The sequence below is a fragment of the Mus musculus genome, chromosome 11 (genome assembly GCF_000001635.26).
Source record: "Mus musculus strain C57BL/6J chromosome 11, GRCm38.p6 C57BL/6J".
In the NCBI taxonomy this organism is placed as follows: Eukaryota; Metazoa; Chordata; class Mammalia; order Rodentia; family Muridae; genus Mus; species Mus musculus.
Window position 1 is genome coordinate 85,759,642 of NC_000077.6, and position 17,312 is coordinate 85,776,953.

Here is a 17,312-nt window from a genome sequence, read left to right on the forward strand (position 1 = left end):
TGCACAGTGTTGAACTAAGCAGTCCTTGGGCTCACAGTGGTTATTGTGTGGTAGAAAGGGAAAGGCTGTTATTTTGCTAGAAGAAACTGGGGTTGGAAAAAAAACTCTACAGCACCTTCTGAAGGCGAGGCAGCTGGCAAAGGGTGGAGTGGCTTAAACACCCAGCCTCGAAGACTTACTGTCCTCCCAGCCTGTGCCAGACCGTCTTCCTATAGGAAGCTTAATCTGTGGTTCAACTTAAAATCTGAGGAAACATCTGGAATATTAGTTTTCAACCACATTTCAGACACAGAAAGTGGAGCCTAAGGAATAGCCCAGTTGGCTCCTCTCTGGGAGTGGGTAAGAGTAGAAAAGAATTGCTGATCTCAAGCATTTTGTTACCAGAATAACCCCACAGGAGAGGCCGGGCTGAACTGGGATTTGTGTGGGCCAGACAGTGTGGGGGATTTATTTCCGAGGCTGGAGGACAGCTCTTGGATTCCAGTGCCTCTCACTCAGCATCCTCCCTGGAGGCCTGCTTGCTGGAGAGGCCTTGCATCGGGGTGATGACTTCCTGGGAAGCACCTCAGAGCTGAGGCGGTTAACGAGAAAACAAGCAGCGGCCTCTGGCTACAAACCTCAGGGTTTGGGTTCTGGGGCCCAGGATAAAAATACACAGCTGGGAAGGCAAGCTCCCAATTAAGTGGAAGAGTTCAGGCAAGAGAGGTTCCAAGGCTGGGCAGCCTGCAACCGCACGCAGCCCTCTGTCTCCTTGAGCTGCCCCCGTCTCCCTGCTCCGGGCCAGCCCCAGAATCCTGTGGGGAAGTCAGCTGGCAGCATAAAGCCTGTCCCCCTTTTCCATTCAAAGAAAAGCTTGCTTGCCTTCAGCCTGCTGATTTATCTCTCTTGGCATCTCAGAATAGGAGAATATCAAAACTCAAAGGCTCCTTAAGAATCCAGCTCCTCACACTTTGATTTTGTGGAAACTGAGGCCCACTCAGGGCAAGTGGCTAGAACAACGTAGCCCTGTCCAGTAGTGGCAGAGATGACATCAAATTCCACCACCCTCTACCTCCTCCGCTTTTGTACTAAGCCTGTACCAGTTGGCACCTTGCCAGTCACCCCTGTTTCCTCTGACACCCCTCACCCCCACCTCAGGCAGAAGAATTCTCCTCAGCCTTCTTCTGAAAGAAAAGAAGCTAAGGCTGGGAGGGGAAGCAGGGCCCACAGCATTGCCGAGAGCACATGCCAGGCAGGCAGCCACAGAATCCCCATGAGTAGGCTGGGCCTCCACCGTCCGACCACACTCCCTCTCTAAGAACATGTGGGAGGACCCAGTTTGGCCGCCTCTGAGCCATGGGGCCTGCAGCAGCCATCCTAATAGCTCTATGGCTCCTGGGTTCCTCCTGCCCTTCTACCACTGCCTAGGACATTCACACAGCTACAGTGGCTTTGAGCCTTGCCAAGAGAAGCCCAATAGTTACTTTCAGACTCCAGTTCCTGCCAAGCCTGAAATAGTAATTGCCTGAAGGGTTCCAAAAAGCTGGGTTTTATCTGCAGCAGAGACTTAGCAAATCAAAACACAGGTCTTATCTCTGTAGTCTTTTCTCTGTTGTGTGGTCTTCTAAATGAAAAATGTTACCTAATTGCCTGAAACAGCTGGCCTGATGTTTAATTGCTTCAGCTTGCTAACCTGATATTCAGGACCAATAAATTATAGACAGGGAGGAGATAATCCTCTTCACACACCATCTCCATCTGGGTTCCCTTTAGGAGACATTACTGATTTGAGCCACTATGGGGGGAGGGGATTCCAGATGCAAACACTGTCAGAAGCCACCACATCTGTCTGCTGCTGTTGGACCTCAGCCTCCTTCTGTGAGGACATGCGTTTAATCCTCTCTCAAGCATCCCCGTGCTGCCCTCTGCGCTCCTGCCCACCTGCTTGGCACACACTCTGTGTCACAGACTCACCTGCCCCAACTATGCAGCCTCTGTTCTCACCTCAGTTAGTGGGCTTCCCAGAGAGCAAAGAAGCCCCTGGGAAAGGTGGCCCAGCGCCTCCTGGGATCCTGTGCAGCCTCCACCCTCACGTCGAGGATTCTGCAGCTTCCATTCTCCGCCCTCCCTGACATGGAGCCTGTGTTCTTACCACGACCCTGCTTGGTACCCCGTGCCTTTGCTCACACCAGTTCCTAGGATGTCCCTTGTTGTGCCCTAGACCTCACCTTCTCTTCCATTGCCAGATGCCACTCACTTCTCCTTCATGTGTCACCCTAAGTGCCACCACTTTGGTGCCACCTTCTTAGTCACGGCGGGTCCCGTGTCTCTTCTTCTCTGAGTACTTCAAGGCTAGGGTTTTTCCTTTTATATTTGCTATCCTCTGCTCCCTAGAATAATGTCTGATTTAAAGCCCCACAGCTCCTTGCCCCAGTGGGAGGTACACTTTGACAAGGATCTCAGCTGCCATTCTTAGAGCTGCAGAGGCCATGATCACAAGGCTGCTCTTAGAGCTGTACTTCATTGGTTTCTGAGATGGAAGGAAGAGATGAATAGAAGAGGCTGCAGTTCCTTCTCTACCCAGCATCTATCTGCTAAACTGCATGTAAGGCACTACGCGCTAGGCTAGGCTCCTCTGGTAACGTTCAACAGTTCTGCTATTTAAGATTAGTACATTAACAGTTTCAACTTAAATTATGTTTCACCATTTTCCCTATAAGGAATTTTCTCATGTGTTCAATAGCAAGAAGCTCACTCCAACCACTGCTGGCCCTTTTATGAAACTGCTATCACATGATACAAAATCCCTTTTTCCACACAAGACTCTGATAATGCTGGTGTCATTTGGGAACCTCTTCCGCAGTCCCGAGGTGAATATCGCATCGTACTTCTTTTCACTGCTTTGCGTTCTTAAAAACTCTGAGCTCCCTTCTCTTATTCTGAGGCTAAAATTGAAGCAGTTCTTCTGCACAAGCCTACCAAGGTTTCAGAATTACAGGAGTGCCTTACCACACTCCACTAGTTTGGTTTTGACACAGAGCTACATATAGACCAGGCTGGCTTCCAGCTTTTAGCAATTCTCCTGCCTCAACCTTCTGAGTACTAGGGTTATAGACATATGTACCACTATACTTTGGAGAATTCCAAGTATCTAAAGACTACTGTCTTATCTCTGAGTCTAATTTATTTTTTTTTTTAAAAAAAATGGGCATTCAAGTGCATGCCTGCAGTCAGGCACTAGGAGACTGAGGTAAGAGGACTGTCATGAGCTCAAGGCTAGCCTGGGATTCAACATAAGATCCCGTCTCAAAAGAAAATGACCTGTTTTACATAGGGTGTACCAGGACAGCCAGTGTACATAAAAAGACCCTATCTAGATAGATGAAAGGGTGGGTAGGTGGGTGGATGGATGGATGGGTGGGTGGATGGATGGGTGGGAGGGTGGACATATTCAGGAAAAATGCATCTATATAGAAGTTTTAAAGACTTTACTTGTAAGAATTATTTCCTAAGTAATACAGCTTAACAACTGTTTACATGCCATTCATGTTGTATCAGGTATTAGAGGCCATGGAGATGTGTGAGTTGCAGGAGCGTATGCATAGGCTACATGCACATACTATACTGTGTTATACAAGGGTCTTGCACAGCACTCATTTTGGTATCTTCAGTGGGGCCTGGATCCAATACCTTGCAGAACACAGGGGCGACTGTACGTCAGTATTGCATTCAGTTTCCCTGTCCTGTCTCCCCACTCCTACCCCTATATTTGATTAATTGGTGCATGTCATTGCTAGGCTTTTATGAGAAAGGCTCTGATCCCTGCCTTCCTGCCATCCTTGGCCTTTCTAGAAGCCCACCCAGGAAGCGCCATCTCTCCCCTCCTCCCCCCACCTTGTCCACGGCAGCCACACTCTCCCCTAGATGGCAGGCATAGACATTCATCCGTGTCCTGTGGCATTAGTAAGGGGTACACAGCTTAAGAGCACATTGAACCACAGACTGTGGGACAGTTCCCATCTCCTGACCCCATGGTAAGGACCAGTTCGGGCTTCTGAGAACTCCTGCTCTGGGGCCATATGCTATTTCCAGCCGAAGATGTCCACCTGCAGCTTTCTGCTCGTCTCAGCATTTTCATCCCCATTATTAGAGTCCAGCTGCAGTGTCTTTGAAGTTGTTTCCATGATGTTAAATGTTAACCATCATTCCCTTGGCCCATGCTGGAGAGTGCATTCCTTGCTGTTGGCATGATAATCACCACAGCTATATTGGCTGTGTTCTAGCTGACCACCTCAGCACAGAAAGAGCTTTGTACCAGACATCCTGAAACCTGGGTCTTGACCTGCTTGTACTGGGAAGCCATGTGACCTTGTGCATGTCTTTTCTCTCCTCTGGTCCTCATTGTCCTGCACTGTGAAGCATAGGGCTCACAGAGCTCTGAAACTGTTGCATATGTAAGCTGTGGTCCCAAGAGTTAGAGGACACACATTTATTCGTCTCCTTAAGCCCCAGTAGCTCAAGGGGATCTGGGCATGAAAGCAGTGCACTGAGAATCAGCTCCTGGGATAGAGTGCTATTCTAGCATGAACAGAGCCTGGTGTGTGATCCCTAACATGTAAAAACCATCCTGGCACTTAACTGTAGTGCCAGCGCTTGGGTGGCAGAGTGGAAAGGACCAGAACTTCAAAGTTATTCTGACTACATAGCCGGTTTAAGGTCATCCTGGGCTACAGGAGACTTTGGAGAGACAGGTAGAAATAAGGACCTGCTAAACATTTGAACTTGTAACCCTCGTCTTCTAGTTCTTTACAATGGGCTCGGCATTGGTGCTCTGGCACCCTGCATCAAACTTACTATACTAAGGTGACCTTGGGGCTCACATCTACAGTCTGGCTTGATAACTTACAATTCTGCTGTATTAGTAAGAAGAATAATCCTATCTATTCATTCTGCTGTCAGAATGTTGATGCTAGGTTCCCATACTGTCTCTGTCACTAAAGATTGTAATTAAATAATATGTCAAGTATATTGATCATATCCTTATACATTCGCTTGATATGCTGCAGTGGCCTTCTGTTGTTACACTGTATCACAAGATTAAAATCAAAAGTTTGCCAAGCCATCTAAGTTCATTTAAGAGATTTTTTTTTTTCCTGAATAAACCACACTTTTTTTTGATGGTTTGTCATTTTGACATTGACTAAAGTAATTTCTTTTTCCTCCCTAGTACAATACAGTATTTAGCCTTTGCTCAGACTAAGTAGCTGTAATGACATTAGAGGGAGGCATGGGATGACTCTCTGAAGGCAGATATAAAAGTTCCTTTTCTATGCAAAACCTCACAGTTTTTCAGAGAGCAGTCAGGGTTCTTTTTCATGTACATTTATTATACAAATTTTCTGGTGGGTTTTGAGTGTGGGACCTTCACTGTCAAGCTCTGTCTTTCTTCTTTGTAGGATAAACTATTCCTAGAGAGGTGTGTTGTGAACCAGAAAGATTTGGGTTCCCTGACTCATCCCCTAGGTTCCTAGCAGGGAATGCTGCTGAAGGAATATATTTAACGATAAATTTTCCAGCCAGTTTCTCTTCAGTTTTCTCAAGTCACAAAACATTTACTGACTTTAATGACAAGACCCAGAGGGTGCAATTAGACTTTTTGAGTATTTGTTTTGGATGTTTCTTATGTTTTCTTAATTGGCAAGAGGGTTTCCTCGGCTGCCTGAAACACATGTTATCAGCTCTTCAGCCACAATAACCATAGATCACATGTTTAAATGTTTTAGCCTTCACACGGAGCTCGGATGATCCTTAACAAATGCTGGGTTGTGGCAAAAGAGGTTCAGAGAATTTAAGGTATTTTTTATATCACACAATAGTATATAGTAACACTGAGGCTAGAACTCACATCTTCAAAGACTTTAACCTGGTTCTTTTTAGTCCCCTTCCTACCCCCATGAGTCTTACAAACATAATTAAAGGCATATATCTCTTATTTCTGACTTCTTTCAATTTTTTAAAAATCAGGCTTGGTAGTGTATTTTTATTATTTTTAAATTGTTTATGTATGTCATGGTGCTGTATGTACCCATCTCAGCTCTTCCTTATCCTCCTGTCCTCTGACTTCTTGGAGGGAAGCTCCTGACCTCTGTCTTCAGAGCCTGATTGTGAGTCTGGACTGGGAGGAAATGCAGGCGCAAAAGCAGGGCTGGTGAGTGGTGGAGGGCCCTGAGAAGAGGCCCCTGGTTGAGGAAGGTCAGGGGCTTTCCTCCTCAAGACTGCCTGGATAGTCCTGCAAGGCAAGGGCTCTTTGTGTCCTTATTCCTTTGCCTTCAGGGAACCTGACTCTGCTGACTGTCACTTAGGTTGATATTTGGTCCCTGTCATCAGGAATTGTTCCCACTGGAACAAGCCATAGGCTTGTGACAAATGTGACCGCTGCCCTGGACTCTGAGATTAGAGTATGTCCACACTGGCCCAGACTTTAGCTGTGAGATGAGAGAAAAGCTTTTGGAAAACCCTGGTGGCCTAGACTTTAGTGCTTCAGACTCTGTGACCTTAGGAGAGTCCTTTGATCTCCTAGCTTTAGCCTGCTCTCGTCTGAGATGCAGTGTGTGTAGCTGTACCAGTCATTGCTCATTTCTCAGGTTGAGCTCTTGTATGGAGGCAGTTTGCTGATTGCTGAAGTCTGCAGACCCGTTCTGTGTTACTGCAAGGCTCTGAGCATCTAGTCTCCTCCCTCCGTGTTCCCACTTTGGGATCTAACCCAGGACTTGATGCACTCTAGGCCAGAGCTCCACCATTGGCTACTCCCTCAGCCTGAGGCGGTTTCACACAGGCTGCCAAACTGAGCAGTTCTTTAGATCAGAAAGAATTCCTTTGTCTCCTCTCTCCTGTGAGGAGACGTGTTACTGATTGTGGTTCCCACCCATCCGGCCAAGCCTCCACCATCTTCTTAGGAGTGAAATTGTACTTTGGCCACTATTGGGCTGTGACAGTTCTTCAGAACTGAGGCTTGGCCAAGAAGCGGGCTCACTCTCCCTCCCACTCCCTGTTCCTTTCCTTCCCTCCTGCCTCCACTTCATTTCAAACAAATGAGTTGTGTTTGTGGGTTTTTTAATGAGGTTTTTCCAGCCTCTTGGGTTTTTTGTCCTTGACCATAAAGAACACCCAGTTACTCAAAGCTGGAAATAAATTTGGCCAGAAGTAAGCGTTGGTGCTGATATTTTTAAACCTTTTTTTTTTCCAGGGGGAGAGGGGAGCATGGAAGAAAAGGGGGGGGGGGCGGGGGGATGTACCGGCATAGAATGAATATTTGTTTCCTGATCTCCGGGTGATGACTTCGTATCTTTTCTTGAAAACAAGGCGCCTGCCTTCTTTTTAGGGAGACTTGTAGCTATTTTGATGCTTTTGAAAGTGTCACAGTTAATTTGATTGAGCTGCTAAGCACTTGGCTCTGGAAAAAGAAGGAGAGAAAGAGAGGATAATGGTCACATGGACTTAGCATCACAGGGGGAGATTCACTGTGACCCCACAGCCTTTCAGACAGCTGATGACCACAGGCCAGATTGTTCATTTTACAAAGGAGAGTCTTTTAAAGATGAGAAGACTTTTGTCTAGAGCCTAAACTTCCCGAGGGGGAAGGACTCATTTATAACCCACTCTGCTGAGTCTTTTCCTCCTAAATCTCACAAGTTCACTATGCAGCCTTGGGCTACACCATGGAAATATAGAGCCACGGGAAACTGGCATGAGGGACCTGGCTCTGGGTTCTGGTTGAAGATATGACCTTACCCAGAAAGCCGCCCCGTCTAGGAGTGAGCCCAACCTTACTCTTCCCCCTTGAGAACTGAAACAGGGAAGACTGCTTTGGAAGAAAAGCTTAGTTGGGAATGTCAGAGTACCTTGAGAAGCAGCGAAGATACTCTCCAAGTTACTGTCTTACCGATGTGCAGGGTTGATGAGTGTGGACAGGGAACTGGTGGCCTCAGTCCAGATGGTGGGTCTGTCTCCTGAATGTGCCCTTTCCTCCCAGGACCCAGATTAATCATTCCTGGTGCCAAGGCTGTGATTGACCTGTGGTGCTGCCCAGCTAGTGGGGCAACCCCTCACTTATCCTTGGAGCTCCTGTGTGCCCGGTGGGTTTCTCCCTCCTCTTTCCTAGGCACTTCTCCATTCTCATTTGTATGTTGTCCCTGGAAGAAAGTGATGGTTCCCTGTGAAAGGATAGGGGAGGAAAGATGAGACCCTTCGTGTCTGCAAGGTGAAGAACATTCCTTCACCCTAGCTTCCAGAGCAATGGGCACAGGGCAAGCGCCCTGTAGTGATGAGAACAGTTGTCACATTATGGCTCAGTACTCCATAATGCTCAGAACAGTGGATAGATGGATATGAGAAGGGCCCAGCCTCCTCCACTGTATATATCAGCAGATCCCAAACCCAAAGCTGACATGGGAACTGACCACAGAGAAAATTAGAGCAGAGAATTAGCTCTCCTGCTTAGAAAAAAAATATATAGTGAGGGGCTAGAGACAATAGTTAACACAGTTCTAATTCCCAGCATCCTCTCGTGGCACTAGGGGATCTCATGCCTGCCTCTGGCCTCCACAGGTACCAGGCACACACATGGTACACATACATAGGCGCATGAAGGCAGAACACTCACACACATAAATAAGATAAATAAATGTTTTTTAAAAGTAAAGTGAGGGTGACAGAGTAGTTCATACCTGTAATGACAATACTTAGGAGCCTGAGACAGGAGGATTGCTATGAGTTTAAAGCCAGCCTGGACTACAGAGTAAAACTTTCAAAAACGAATTAGTTAATTAATCAATTACCTTCCAAAAAAGAGCAGCCTTTCAACAGTAAAGCAAGAACTAGCCTGGAGTGTAACCCCGCTGCTGACAGCCCTGGGCTGACTGACCAAGTCTGTGGCCTCCATTAATCACAGCCTCTTCCACCTCATTTATGAAATTAGGGTTTCGATGGCATGCTCTAGCAAGTTTTGTGTGTTCAAGAGTCAGATGTTCTGCAGATATCAAAGTTGAGCTTCTTGAGGAGAAATAGAACATTTAAAAACAAAAAGAGGACAGACGCATGAAGCCCTGCATTTGATCTCCAGCATGGACCCAGCCTGTAGGCACACACACCTATAATCTCAGCACTCAGGAGGTGGAAACCAAGACAACAAGTTCAAGGTCCTTTTTCACTATGTAGTGAATTCTGTGTCATCTTGAAATACATGATACCCCCCCCCCATATACACACGCATGCACAGAGAGGAAGAGGGAGGGAAGGGGAGAGAGAGAGAGAGAGAGAGAGAGAGAGACTGACTCTTGAAAAAATAGTTTTTGATAAAGTTGTTAAAAAAATTTTTTTAGCCAGACTTGGTGGTACAGACCTGTAATCTCAGCCCTTAGGAGACTGAGGCAGGAGAGTCACCAGAAGTTTGAGGCCAGCTAGAGCTACATATCAGGTTCATAACCAGCCCGAGGGGCGGATTAAATAAAGCTTGTCTAAATAAGTCCACCTCCCGCATATACAAACAGTTTGCCTACAGAAGCCACTCCTCCCCCTGTGCTGTCAGCTGAGTTTGTATTGGTCGCTTCTGACCTCATAACTGTCTCTGTGGTTCACAGCACTAGCCATTGGCTGTATCACTGTCACATTTAAAGCAGGTTTCTGAGGTCTATAGAGACCATTACCAGACACCGTCCCCCCATACGTGTAGCATATGACACTTCCCTAGTGAAGGCTAGTTCTCAAGTTCTACCCCAACCCACCCATGCTCAGGGCAGCTTCTGCAGGACTTGTCCCTAGCAGTTATCAAGCCTCAGGGGACATGGCCCCAGGGTGAGGGTCTTTGCCCAATAGACCTACTCTGGCCAGTGGCAGGCACATCTCACACTGAATTTTAGCACACGGGACTGTGTCTAATTGGACAAATTTGAACAGCAGGCAGCACAGCCATGACCACAGGGAGCATTGATATATGGCCCCAACAAGGGACTGAAATCTTAAAGTGACAAGGGTTTCTTTCTCAGAAAATGACTGGCTAAACTCCAGAAGGACCAGCTTGACCATGACAGCGTGCTGGTTCCATAGAGGATCTTGCAAGGAGGGAGCTCTGAAGAGCATCTTGTTTCTTCTCTGACGGAATAAACAAAATAGGGTCGGCCCTGGAGGCTGTCATTTGGACCCCATTGCCATCCATGAGTGCCTCTCTCACCAAAAGTTCAGTGTCTGGAAATACCATAATAATAGCTGAAAATATCATCAGTTCAGCAGCCAACTAGTGTCTGTTAGGTACCCCTGTGTGATACAGCTGTGCTCAGACAGTGGAAATGTGGAGTGGGTAGATAAGGGAGGGTAAAATACATTATTCAAATTATAAAATATGTGAAATATTGTAAAGAAAAACATGTCCATGCAGTCTGAAAGGAATGCTTAGGGAATTTCTCTGAGGCAGTGACATGCAAGCTGAGGGAACAGGGTACAGAGGGAACAGAAATTAAATGGTCCAGAAGTGTCTGTATTTGGAGCTGGTTACCCAAGGAACAGTGGCAGGAGCTGAACACTGGGGACTCTCTGATCACCTGGATCTCACTGTTGTGTTGTGTTGTGTTGTATTTCATTTTGTTTTGTTTTGATAAAGTCTCTCATGGTTACCCAGGCTAGCCTTGAACTCACTATGTATCCCATGCTGGCCTCATTTCAACAGTCCTTCTATCTTGGTCTCATAAACTGTAGGCCACTGTGTCTGAATCCTACACTGAGAACAAGGAGATGTGCTCTCTGATCTGAAGCTGATATCTTGGTCCTAATGGGTTTTAAAGATCACTTTAGTAACAGCATGGCAGAGGACTACTCTGAAAGTCCAGCAGAAAAGATGCTGGAGAGGATTAGACTGGTATCACCCACAGATAGAAATCTATGGCCAAGCCCAGCGTGGCACACGCCTTTAATCCCAGCACTTGGGAGGCAGAGGCAGACGGATTTCTGAGTTCGAGGTCAGCCTGGTCTACAAAGTGAGTTCCAGGACAGCCAGGGCTACACAGAGAAACCCTGTTTTGAAAAACCAAAAAGAAAAAAAAAAAAAAAAAAGAAAGAAATCTCTGGCCATGAAGACAGGCCATGAAGACACTGAGAGGAGATGCCTGCATGGAAGGGGAGGAGGTATTGAGGGTGGTCCTCTTCATTCACTGACAGTTGCCAGTGGAGATGAAGTGGTGAAGCCACAGTTGGATCCAGGGGTCTGCAGAACAGCAGAGGCATTTGGGCTAGATGTTTCCTTGGGAAGGAAGAGTTTAAAAAAAAAAAAAATGATTATTTTCAGTGCTCGGGAGGACTGGGTGACATGATAAACCCTGACTTGGAGGGTTATGGGTCCTGAATCTGCTCCACCTCAGGTTCGGCCCCTCGGAGAGACAGGACACTAGAAGTTGACTGCGCTCACCCCACACCGGGCAGGTATCAGGCAGCCCCAGGACACCACTCTGCTCCAGGGTGAGGAAGCACAGTCTGAGGTGCTGGAGCTGGCTCAGGGGTCCCCCGAGCCTGCAAGGAGGCCTGGGCCATCTGGTTCTCAGGCTCTTGGACACTGAGGCGCTGCCGGGAGGAGTCTCAGAAGGGCTGAGAATGCAATAGGGGCCTGCGGGCTGCATCTAACCGGGGGCTAGGGTGAGGCAAAGAAGGGAGGAGCTCTGGCTGGTCCCACTGGGGGAGTCCTTGGTTTGATGGCAATGGGCTTGTGCTTGGCTTGGTGGCAGTCATGGCTGGGAACACAGAGAGGCTTTCTGCAGAAGATTAGACAGCAGCTCTATAGGCAAAGGCCATCTCCATGGTTCCCCATGGCGGTCACGTGGGTCCCAACGAGAAGAGGCAGTCCATGATTTTAAGGCATTTACTGTCAATGGCAGTAAAGTAGATGAGTGAAACCATACCCCACTTCTCAGGGTGGGCCTGAGGTTAAACACCTTTTGCAGGGAGGAATGTCTAGGAAGGAAAGCTTATTGGCTAAGCCTCCAGGCCTTCAGGTACCTCATTAAAATGGAGATCTGTCTTCAGCCTAAGTGAGCTGTGGTCACATCCTCTACCTGTGGAGAGGCTTGGGGAATTACCTTTACATGACTGATGGCTACAATCTATGGAGGGCTGCAGCTAGTGAAAGGAGCCTGGTGCTCCGGAATCAGGAGCACCTACAGTCCCTTCAGGGTCACCGGGGCTTCTAGCCTTAGTGCAACAGAGAACCAGATTGCCTTTCATGGTCCCACACTGACTCAATATATAGATATAGATGTATGTATGTATGTATGTATACGCATGTATACACACACATGTGAAAAGGTAATAAGACTGCAAAGTCAAGGAGACATTTACCAATTAGTGTATTACAAATCTGTTATGTTTTTCAAGTGTGATAGGGCTGTATTACAGGGGGACCTCATGGAGGAAGCCCCAAGGGATATGTAGCCAATTGCCTAATCTGGTGATAAAGCCAAGATCAACGTTCCTTCCCCACAGGCCTTTACAGTCCTACCCTGAAGAGGCCCCCACTCTTCCCAGTTACTCCAGTAACATATGCCAAGGAGCGTATAGGGAAGAAACCCAACTGCTAACACCAGCATTACCACTTTGCTCATAGCCTGACCTGGAAAAAAAACTATATTCATATAGTCTCTCTTTCTCCCCCTACTCCCACTTTGCCAGTTTTGACACCTGATAATCATGGAGAGATGAACCTGCCATTTCCCATGGGCCCCTCTTGGTTAAAAGTGAATACTGAGTCCTGGGAGTGCACAGAGCCTAGAACCATGCTGGGCACATAGCACAGTAACACCTGCAGGCTCTTGAGTCCTTGTTGTAAACTTACTGTGTGTGCTGAGTGTCACAGCAGGACAAGGCTTGGGAAGAACTCATCAAATGGTAGCCATCTTTGAACAACAAAGGGTTTGCATGGTGAAGACTGGGGGTGAGGACTAGGAGATGGTCTCTTAGGGAGATTTCTAAGGGTGCTTGCTGACCCTGGGAGATGTACTTTCATGAGGTGTATGGCCAGCTCTGTCCCCTTTTTCATCCAGGATACTGCATTCTCTGTTACAGCATCTGCAAGGTGTGGACACTGGTAATTCTGAAATCCCCTTGGAAGGGTAGAGAAGGTTGGAAATTAGCCACAGTCCCCCATACCTTTATTCCAAAGAAAACCCTAACTGCCCACTTGGGCAGAGAAGGTTGCCCGGGGTAAGCCTACATTCTCTTAAGACAGGGAAAGAGCCAAACGATGAGGGCAAGAGAAAAGAAAGCCAGTGATCAAAGAGCATGTCTTAGCATCATTTCAGTCTGCTGTGGGCTTCCCGCTGTGGATGCAGGGCCATGTGGCAGGTGTGCAGCTTATACTTGTTGGCTCAAGGTGCCCACCCTTCCACACCCTCAGCCCCTCACTAGGGCTGACAGAAGCGTTGTCTGCCTATAATTAAGCACATGGGTTTGGGTGGTGTGCTTTTTGGTCTGTTCCAAACCAACCTTTTCCATGTATCATCCTGTGCTTGTCTGCCTGTTTGCATGTTTGGGCTAATCTTTTCCATATGTATGTCTGGCTTGGCATGTGGGTCCTGACCTCCCATGAGCAGGGAGAGGCTGCCTCAGACGAGTGTGGAGTCAGAGTAGCCACCCATCATCCCACTGATGCTTGAGCCAAGCCTCTGGCCACTCTTTGCAGGGGAAATCTGCCCTTACCACCTCTCTTGCCAGAAGCCTCTGCGGGGGAACACCCAGGTGGTCTCTCCTCGAGCCTTTGTGGGTGTGAGAAATCTGTTTGAACAGATCCTGCCTAGGAGCCCACTTCTAGCACAGTGTGGCTAAGGTCTATTCAGCTCTCAAGTAAGGTGACCCTTATACGAGGAAGGAACTTCCTGCTCAAACCACATGTTTCTCCTTCTCCTCCTCCTGGGAATTCCTGCTTGCCATGTTTGTGAGGGACACAGAGGTCATTGGCAGCTTCTGTGGCAACTGAAGGAGTCGGGGCAGAGGCCTTTGTGTTCACGATGGTTTCCACTTGAATTTTTTTCTTTTTCTTTTTTTTTTTTTTTTAGAAAGAGAGATAGAGCCTAACACTATATACCAAGTGCCCTGTAACTCACTGTGTAGTCTAAGTGTGCCTCAAACTATGGCAATCCTCCTGCCTCAGCTTTCTAGCTACTAGGATTAAATCCAACTGTAATCTTAACAGAACTGATACCATCTGTCACTGGAATGAACTGTCCATGACCTCAAGCCAGGCCAAGGACAAAATGGAGACATTTGTAAGGGAGATGGGTCCTGCCCCTCATCACCACCAGACACACCTCCTCTCGCCACCCTCTTTCCCACACCCAGCACTTGCCATCCTGTGGATTTCACACAGTGTTCTCAGCTCTCATTGTCTTTCTGAGCCCAGGAGCCCAGGCTTTGACCACTCTGCTAGCTCTAAAGTTTTAGCATGTTCCTGACCCTTTCAGGTCCTTTATTTTCTGTTGGGGTGATGAGCCTGCATGCATGTGTTCGTCAGATCATCCACTCGTGCACATTTCTTCAGCATACAGTGTATGGAATCCCCAACAGAAGCCTCAGACTCAGGAGGGTAATTAGACATAATCTCCAGATGTCCGAGGTCTAACAGGGAAGACAGATGTGTAAACAGAGGCTCAGGGTACAATAGGGACATCAATAGAGGGCTTCCCTGCACGTGCCAACTGTTTCCTGGGAAAGCCCTTGGTAGAAAGAGGATGTGGGGATCAATATTTTATCCTTTAGACTTCAAAGAAAATCACGTAGGGGATAGTACTGAGCTAGACAGCATGGGTCAAGTTACAGAACTTTTATGAACCCTCAGTTTCTGTACCTGTAAAATGGGATGATATAAGCCTTGAATAGTTAAAATGTAAGGGCAACAACAAATTCAGTCATTAAGCCTTACACATGACAGGGCAAAAGAACCACCAAAAAATACTCTTTTACAGGTATGTATGCTAAAAAAAGTCAACAAATAAATGTGACAGCGACAACTAATTACAACAGCAGTTAGAGTTAATTAGTGCAAGCAGATGTGTGACCCATTCATAGCCTGTGGCTCCCAGGCCCTGAGGCTGGGGCCTTTTCTGCACAGTCTTCCTAAACAGTGTCAGTCTGTAGGCATAGAGAGCCCAGAGGCTCCAGCATCCAGCCCAGAGGCTCAGTCATTACCCTGGGGTACTCAGAACAAGCCAGAGGGTGCCTCTTCCTTCAGCCTTGCATCATTTTCTGATCTTCCCTTTTCTCACCCACGTGACACAGGCAAACTGCCCTTTAGGGAGCCGACTCTGTGGCTATGGTTCCCTTAAAGCCCTGCGGTCTTACGTCTGTGATAGAAAATCAAAGCAAGTGTTTCTTTCCAGGGTATGGCGGGAACGGTCCTCTCTGGCCTAACATGCAGAGTCCTGCTCTTCTAGCTGGCTCACACCTGCCTTTTGCCAGGACACTGATACTCTCAGAGCAAGCCTTCCTCCCTGTATCACCCCCAAAATGCTGGGGATTAACCGAAAGCTTTAGCACTTCAGGTTTTAAGAATCTCACAATGACCCTACAGTAACCGTAACCCTGATTTCTTCTGGAAAGTTCTGGACTCAGAAGCAGCAGTGTTCATCTCCGGGCACTTGGATCTACTGGACAGCAGCTATCCTTCGTCCTGCACCTTCTCCTCTGGACATTGACTGGCTTCTCAGAAAAATATCATTCTGGCCAGGAGCTTTAATTCCCTTTCATGAAGCCTGGCAGCAAGCAGGAAGACTGCAGCTTTGGGTTATACTCTCTTCTCCAAAGTCCATAAACTGCCAAGCCCCGCCCCTACCTCTGGGCTGGATCGAGAGTGGCCACCTCACCTGGCAGCCATGTCTACCTACCTTCTGGGTTGCTAGGTATCCAGACCTATGGCAGCCTCCACCTCAAGAAGCTGGGCTGCCTGGCTTGTTGGCCTTCTTCCATGCCTGGAGCTCCAGGGGCCCTGCCCCAGCGGTGCAGCTGTGGATCAGGGCCCTGCTCAACTCCCAGCTCCCCGGTTTGCAAAGCAAACTTCAGCCTTTTACTATTTACCTTGGCAAGTCCAGGGCCGGATTGATGATCTGTAAAGTGGATTTGTTATTTGGCTGTTTGCTTTGGCAGCTCTTGAAAGCGCTTCACTGATTACAGCCCCAGATGTCATTGCGTACATTACCCTGCTCTATAACGGGCTCTGAACACTTTAATTTAAACTACAAATACTATTAAGCTTTTTGCACCTCTTCTGCCTTTAGTTTCCGTGTGTTAAATATCAGGACAGACAGCCTGCGTGCTCTCAAGCTTCCTCCTCATTGGGCTTGTCAGCCTTCTCCCTCCGAGCACTTCAGGTTCTCCTAATTTCCATGCTCTTCCCAGAAGTTTTCCCCCTATCTCCATCCCCAGCCCAGCCATCCTGGTATCAGCCATGGTAATTTTTACCTAACAGGCAGTCTTAGTCTAATGAGGAAAATACACATCACCCTACCCTATGCACTTAGTATTTTGTGCTGTCAGGTCCATTTGCAAGGGTCTTCTGCACCCGCTGTTTAGTTTAGCATCCCTGACCGTTCTTTGCAAGCAGGAATACACCACATCATGTTGCCCAACAAAAAAAGGCCTCAGCAGATGGAAGACAGCCACACTCAAAGCTGGCTCTGTTGCCCTTCTTATGCTTTATTTAAACCCCTCACCTGAGTGGGAGGAGGAGGAGGGAGCCGTGGTCAGGTCTTTAAGTGAGGCCATTACTGGTTCATATATCTTGGGGGTTATTGGTAAAGAGTGTCGATGTCCTGGCTGATGGTGGGACAGATGACTCAGTGTTCCCCAAGGTAATTGCCTCTTCCTGTTGTAAATAAACCATTAGCCAGGGTCCTCACCTCAGGAAGCAATTTAAGGCCCAAGGGAGGTGGCCAGAGAAGTCAGCTTTCAGCCTCCAGGATGGGAGGCTCACCTCTGCCCATGGAATGCCACTGCCCCAGGACTTCCCCCTAGCCATCTCTCTGCCAATTCTTGACAGACTCCCCACTGGCCTTTGATTCCACAGGCTCTGTGTGAACTGCTTCCTCTCTGAAGAAGACTACCATTACTTCTAGGGTGAAGACAGCTGAGATCTGGGGGGAGGTGCCGTCTTTCTTTTCGTTTTCTTCTTTTTTGCTCGTTCCTTAAAAGTTCTTGATGATCCAATCTCTCCCTGCCCCCTTTGGTTTTAAAATGTCCACAGTGTTTATGATAAGCGTGTTACATATGCCACACATTTCTAAAGACAGAGAGAGAGAGAGAGAGAG

At 47.6% G+C, this 17,312-nt stretch overlaps 1 protein-coding gene, 1 long non-coding RNA gene and 1 other non-coding gene across 25 annotated transcripts in view; 1 reads left to right on the forward strand and 2 right to left on the reverse strand.

The window, feature by feature from the left end:
* Positions 1–17,312, forward strand: part of Bcas3 (breast carcinoma amplified sequence 3) — a 472,949-nt gene that overhangs the window by 406,532 nt on the left and 49,105 nt on the right. The gene's annotated exons all lie outside the window — the stretch shown is intronic.
* On the reverse strand, positions 975–1,061 carry Mir5110 (microRNA 5110). Its single transcript, NR_039570.1, has one exon. It is a non-coding gene; the product is annotated as a microRNA 5110 (primary transcript).
* Positions 7,192–16,039, reverse strand: Bcas3os2 (breast carcinoma amplified sequence 3 opposite strand 2). The gene is made up of 3 exons (NR_046194.1): positions 15,894–16,039; positions 7,922–8,192; positions 7,192–7,432 (listed from the first exon to the last, which is right to left on the reverse strand). It is a non-coding gene; the product is annotated as a breast carcinoma amplified sequence 3 opposite strand 2 (long non-coding RNA).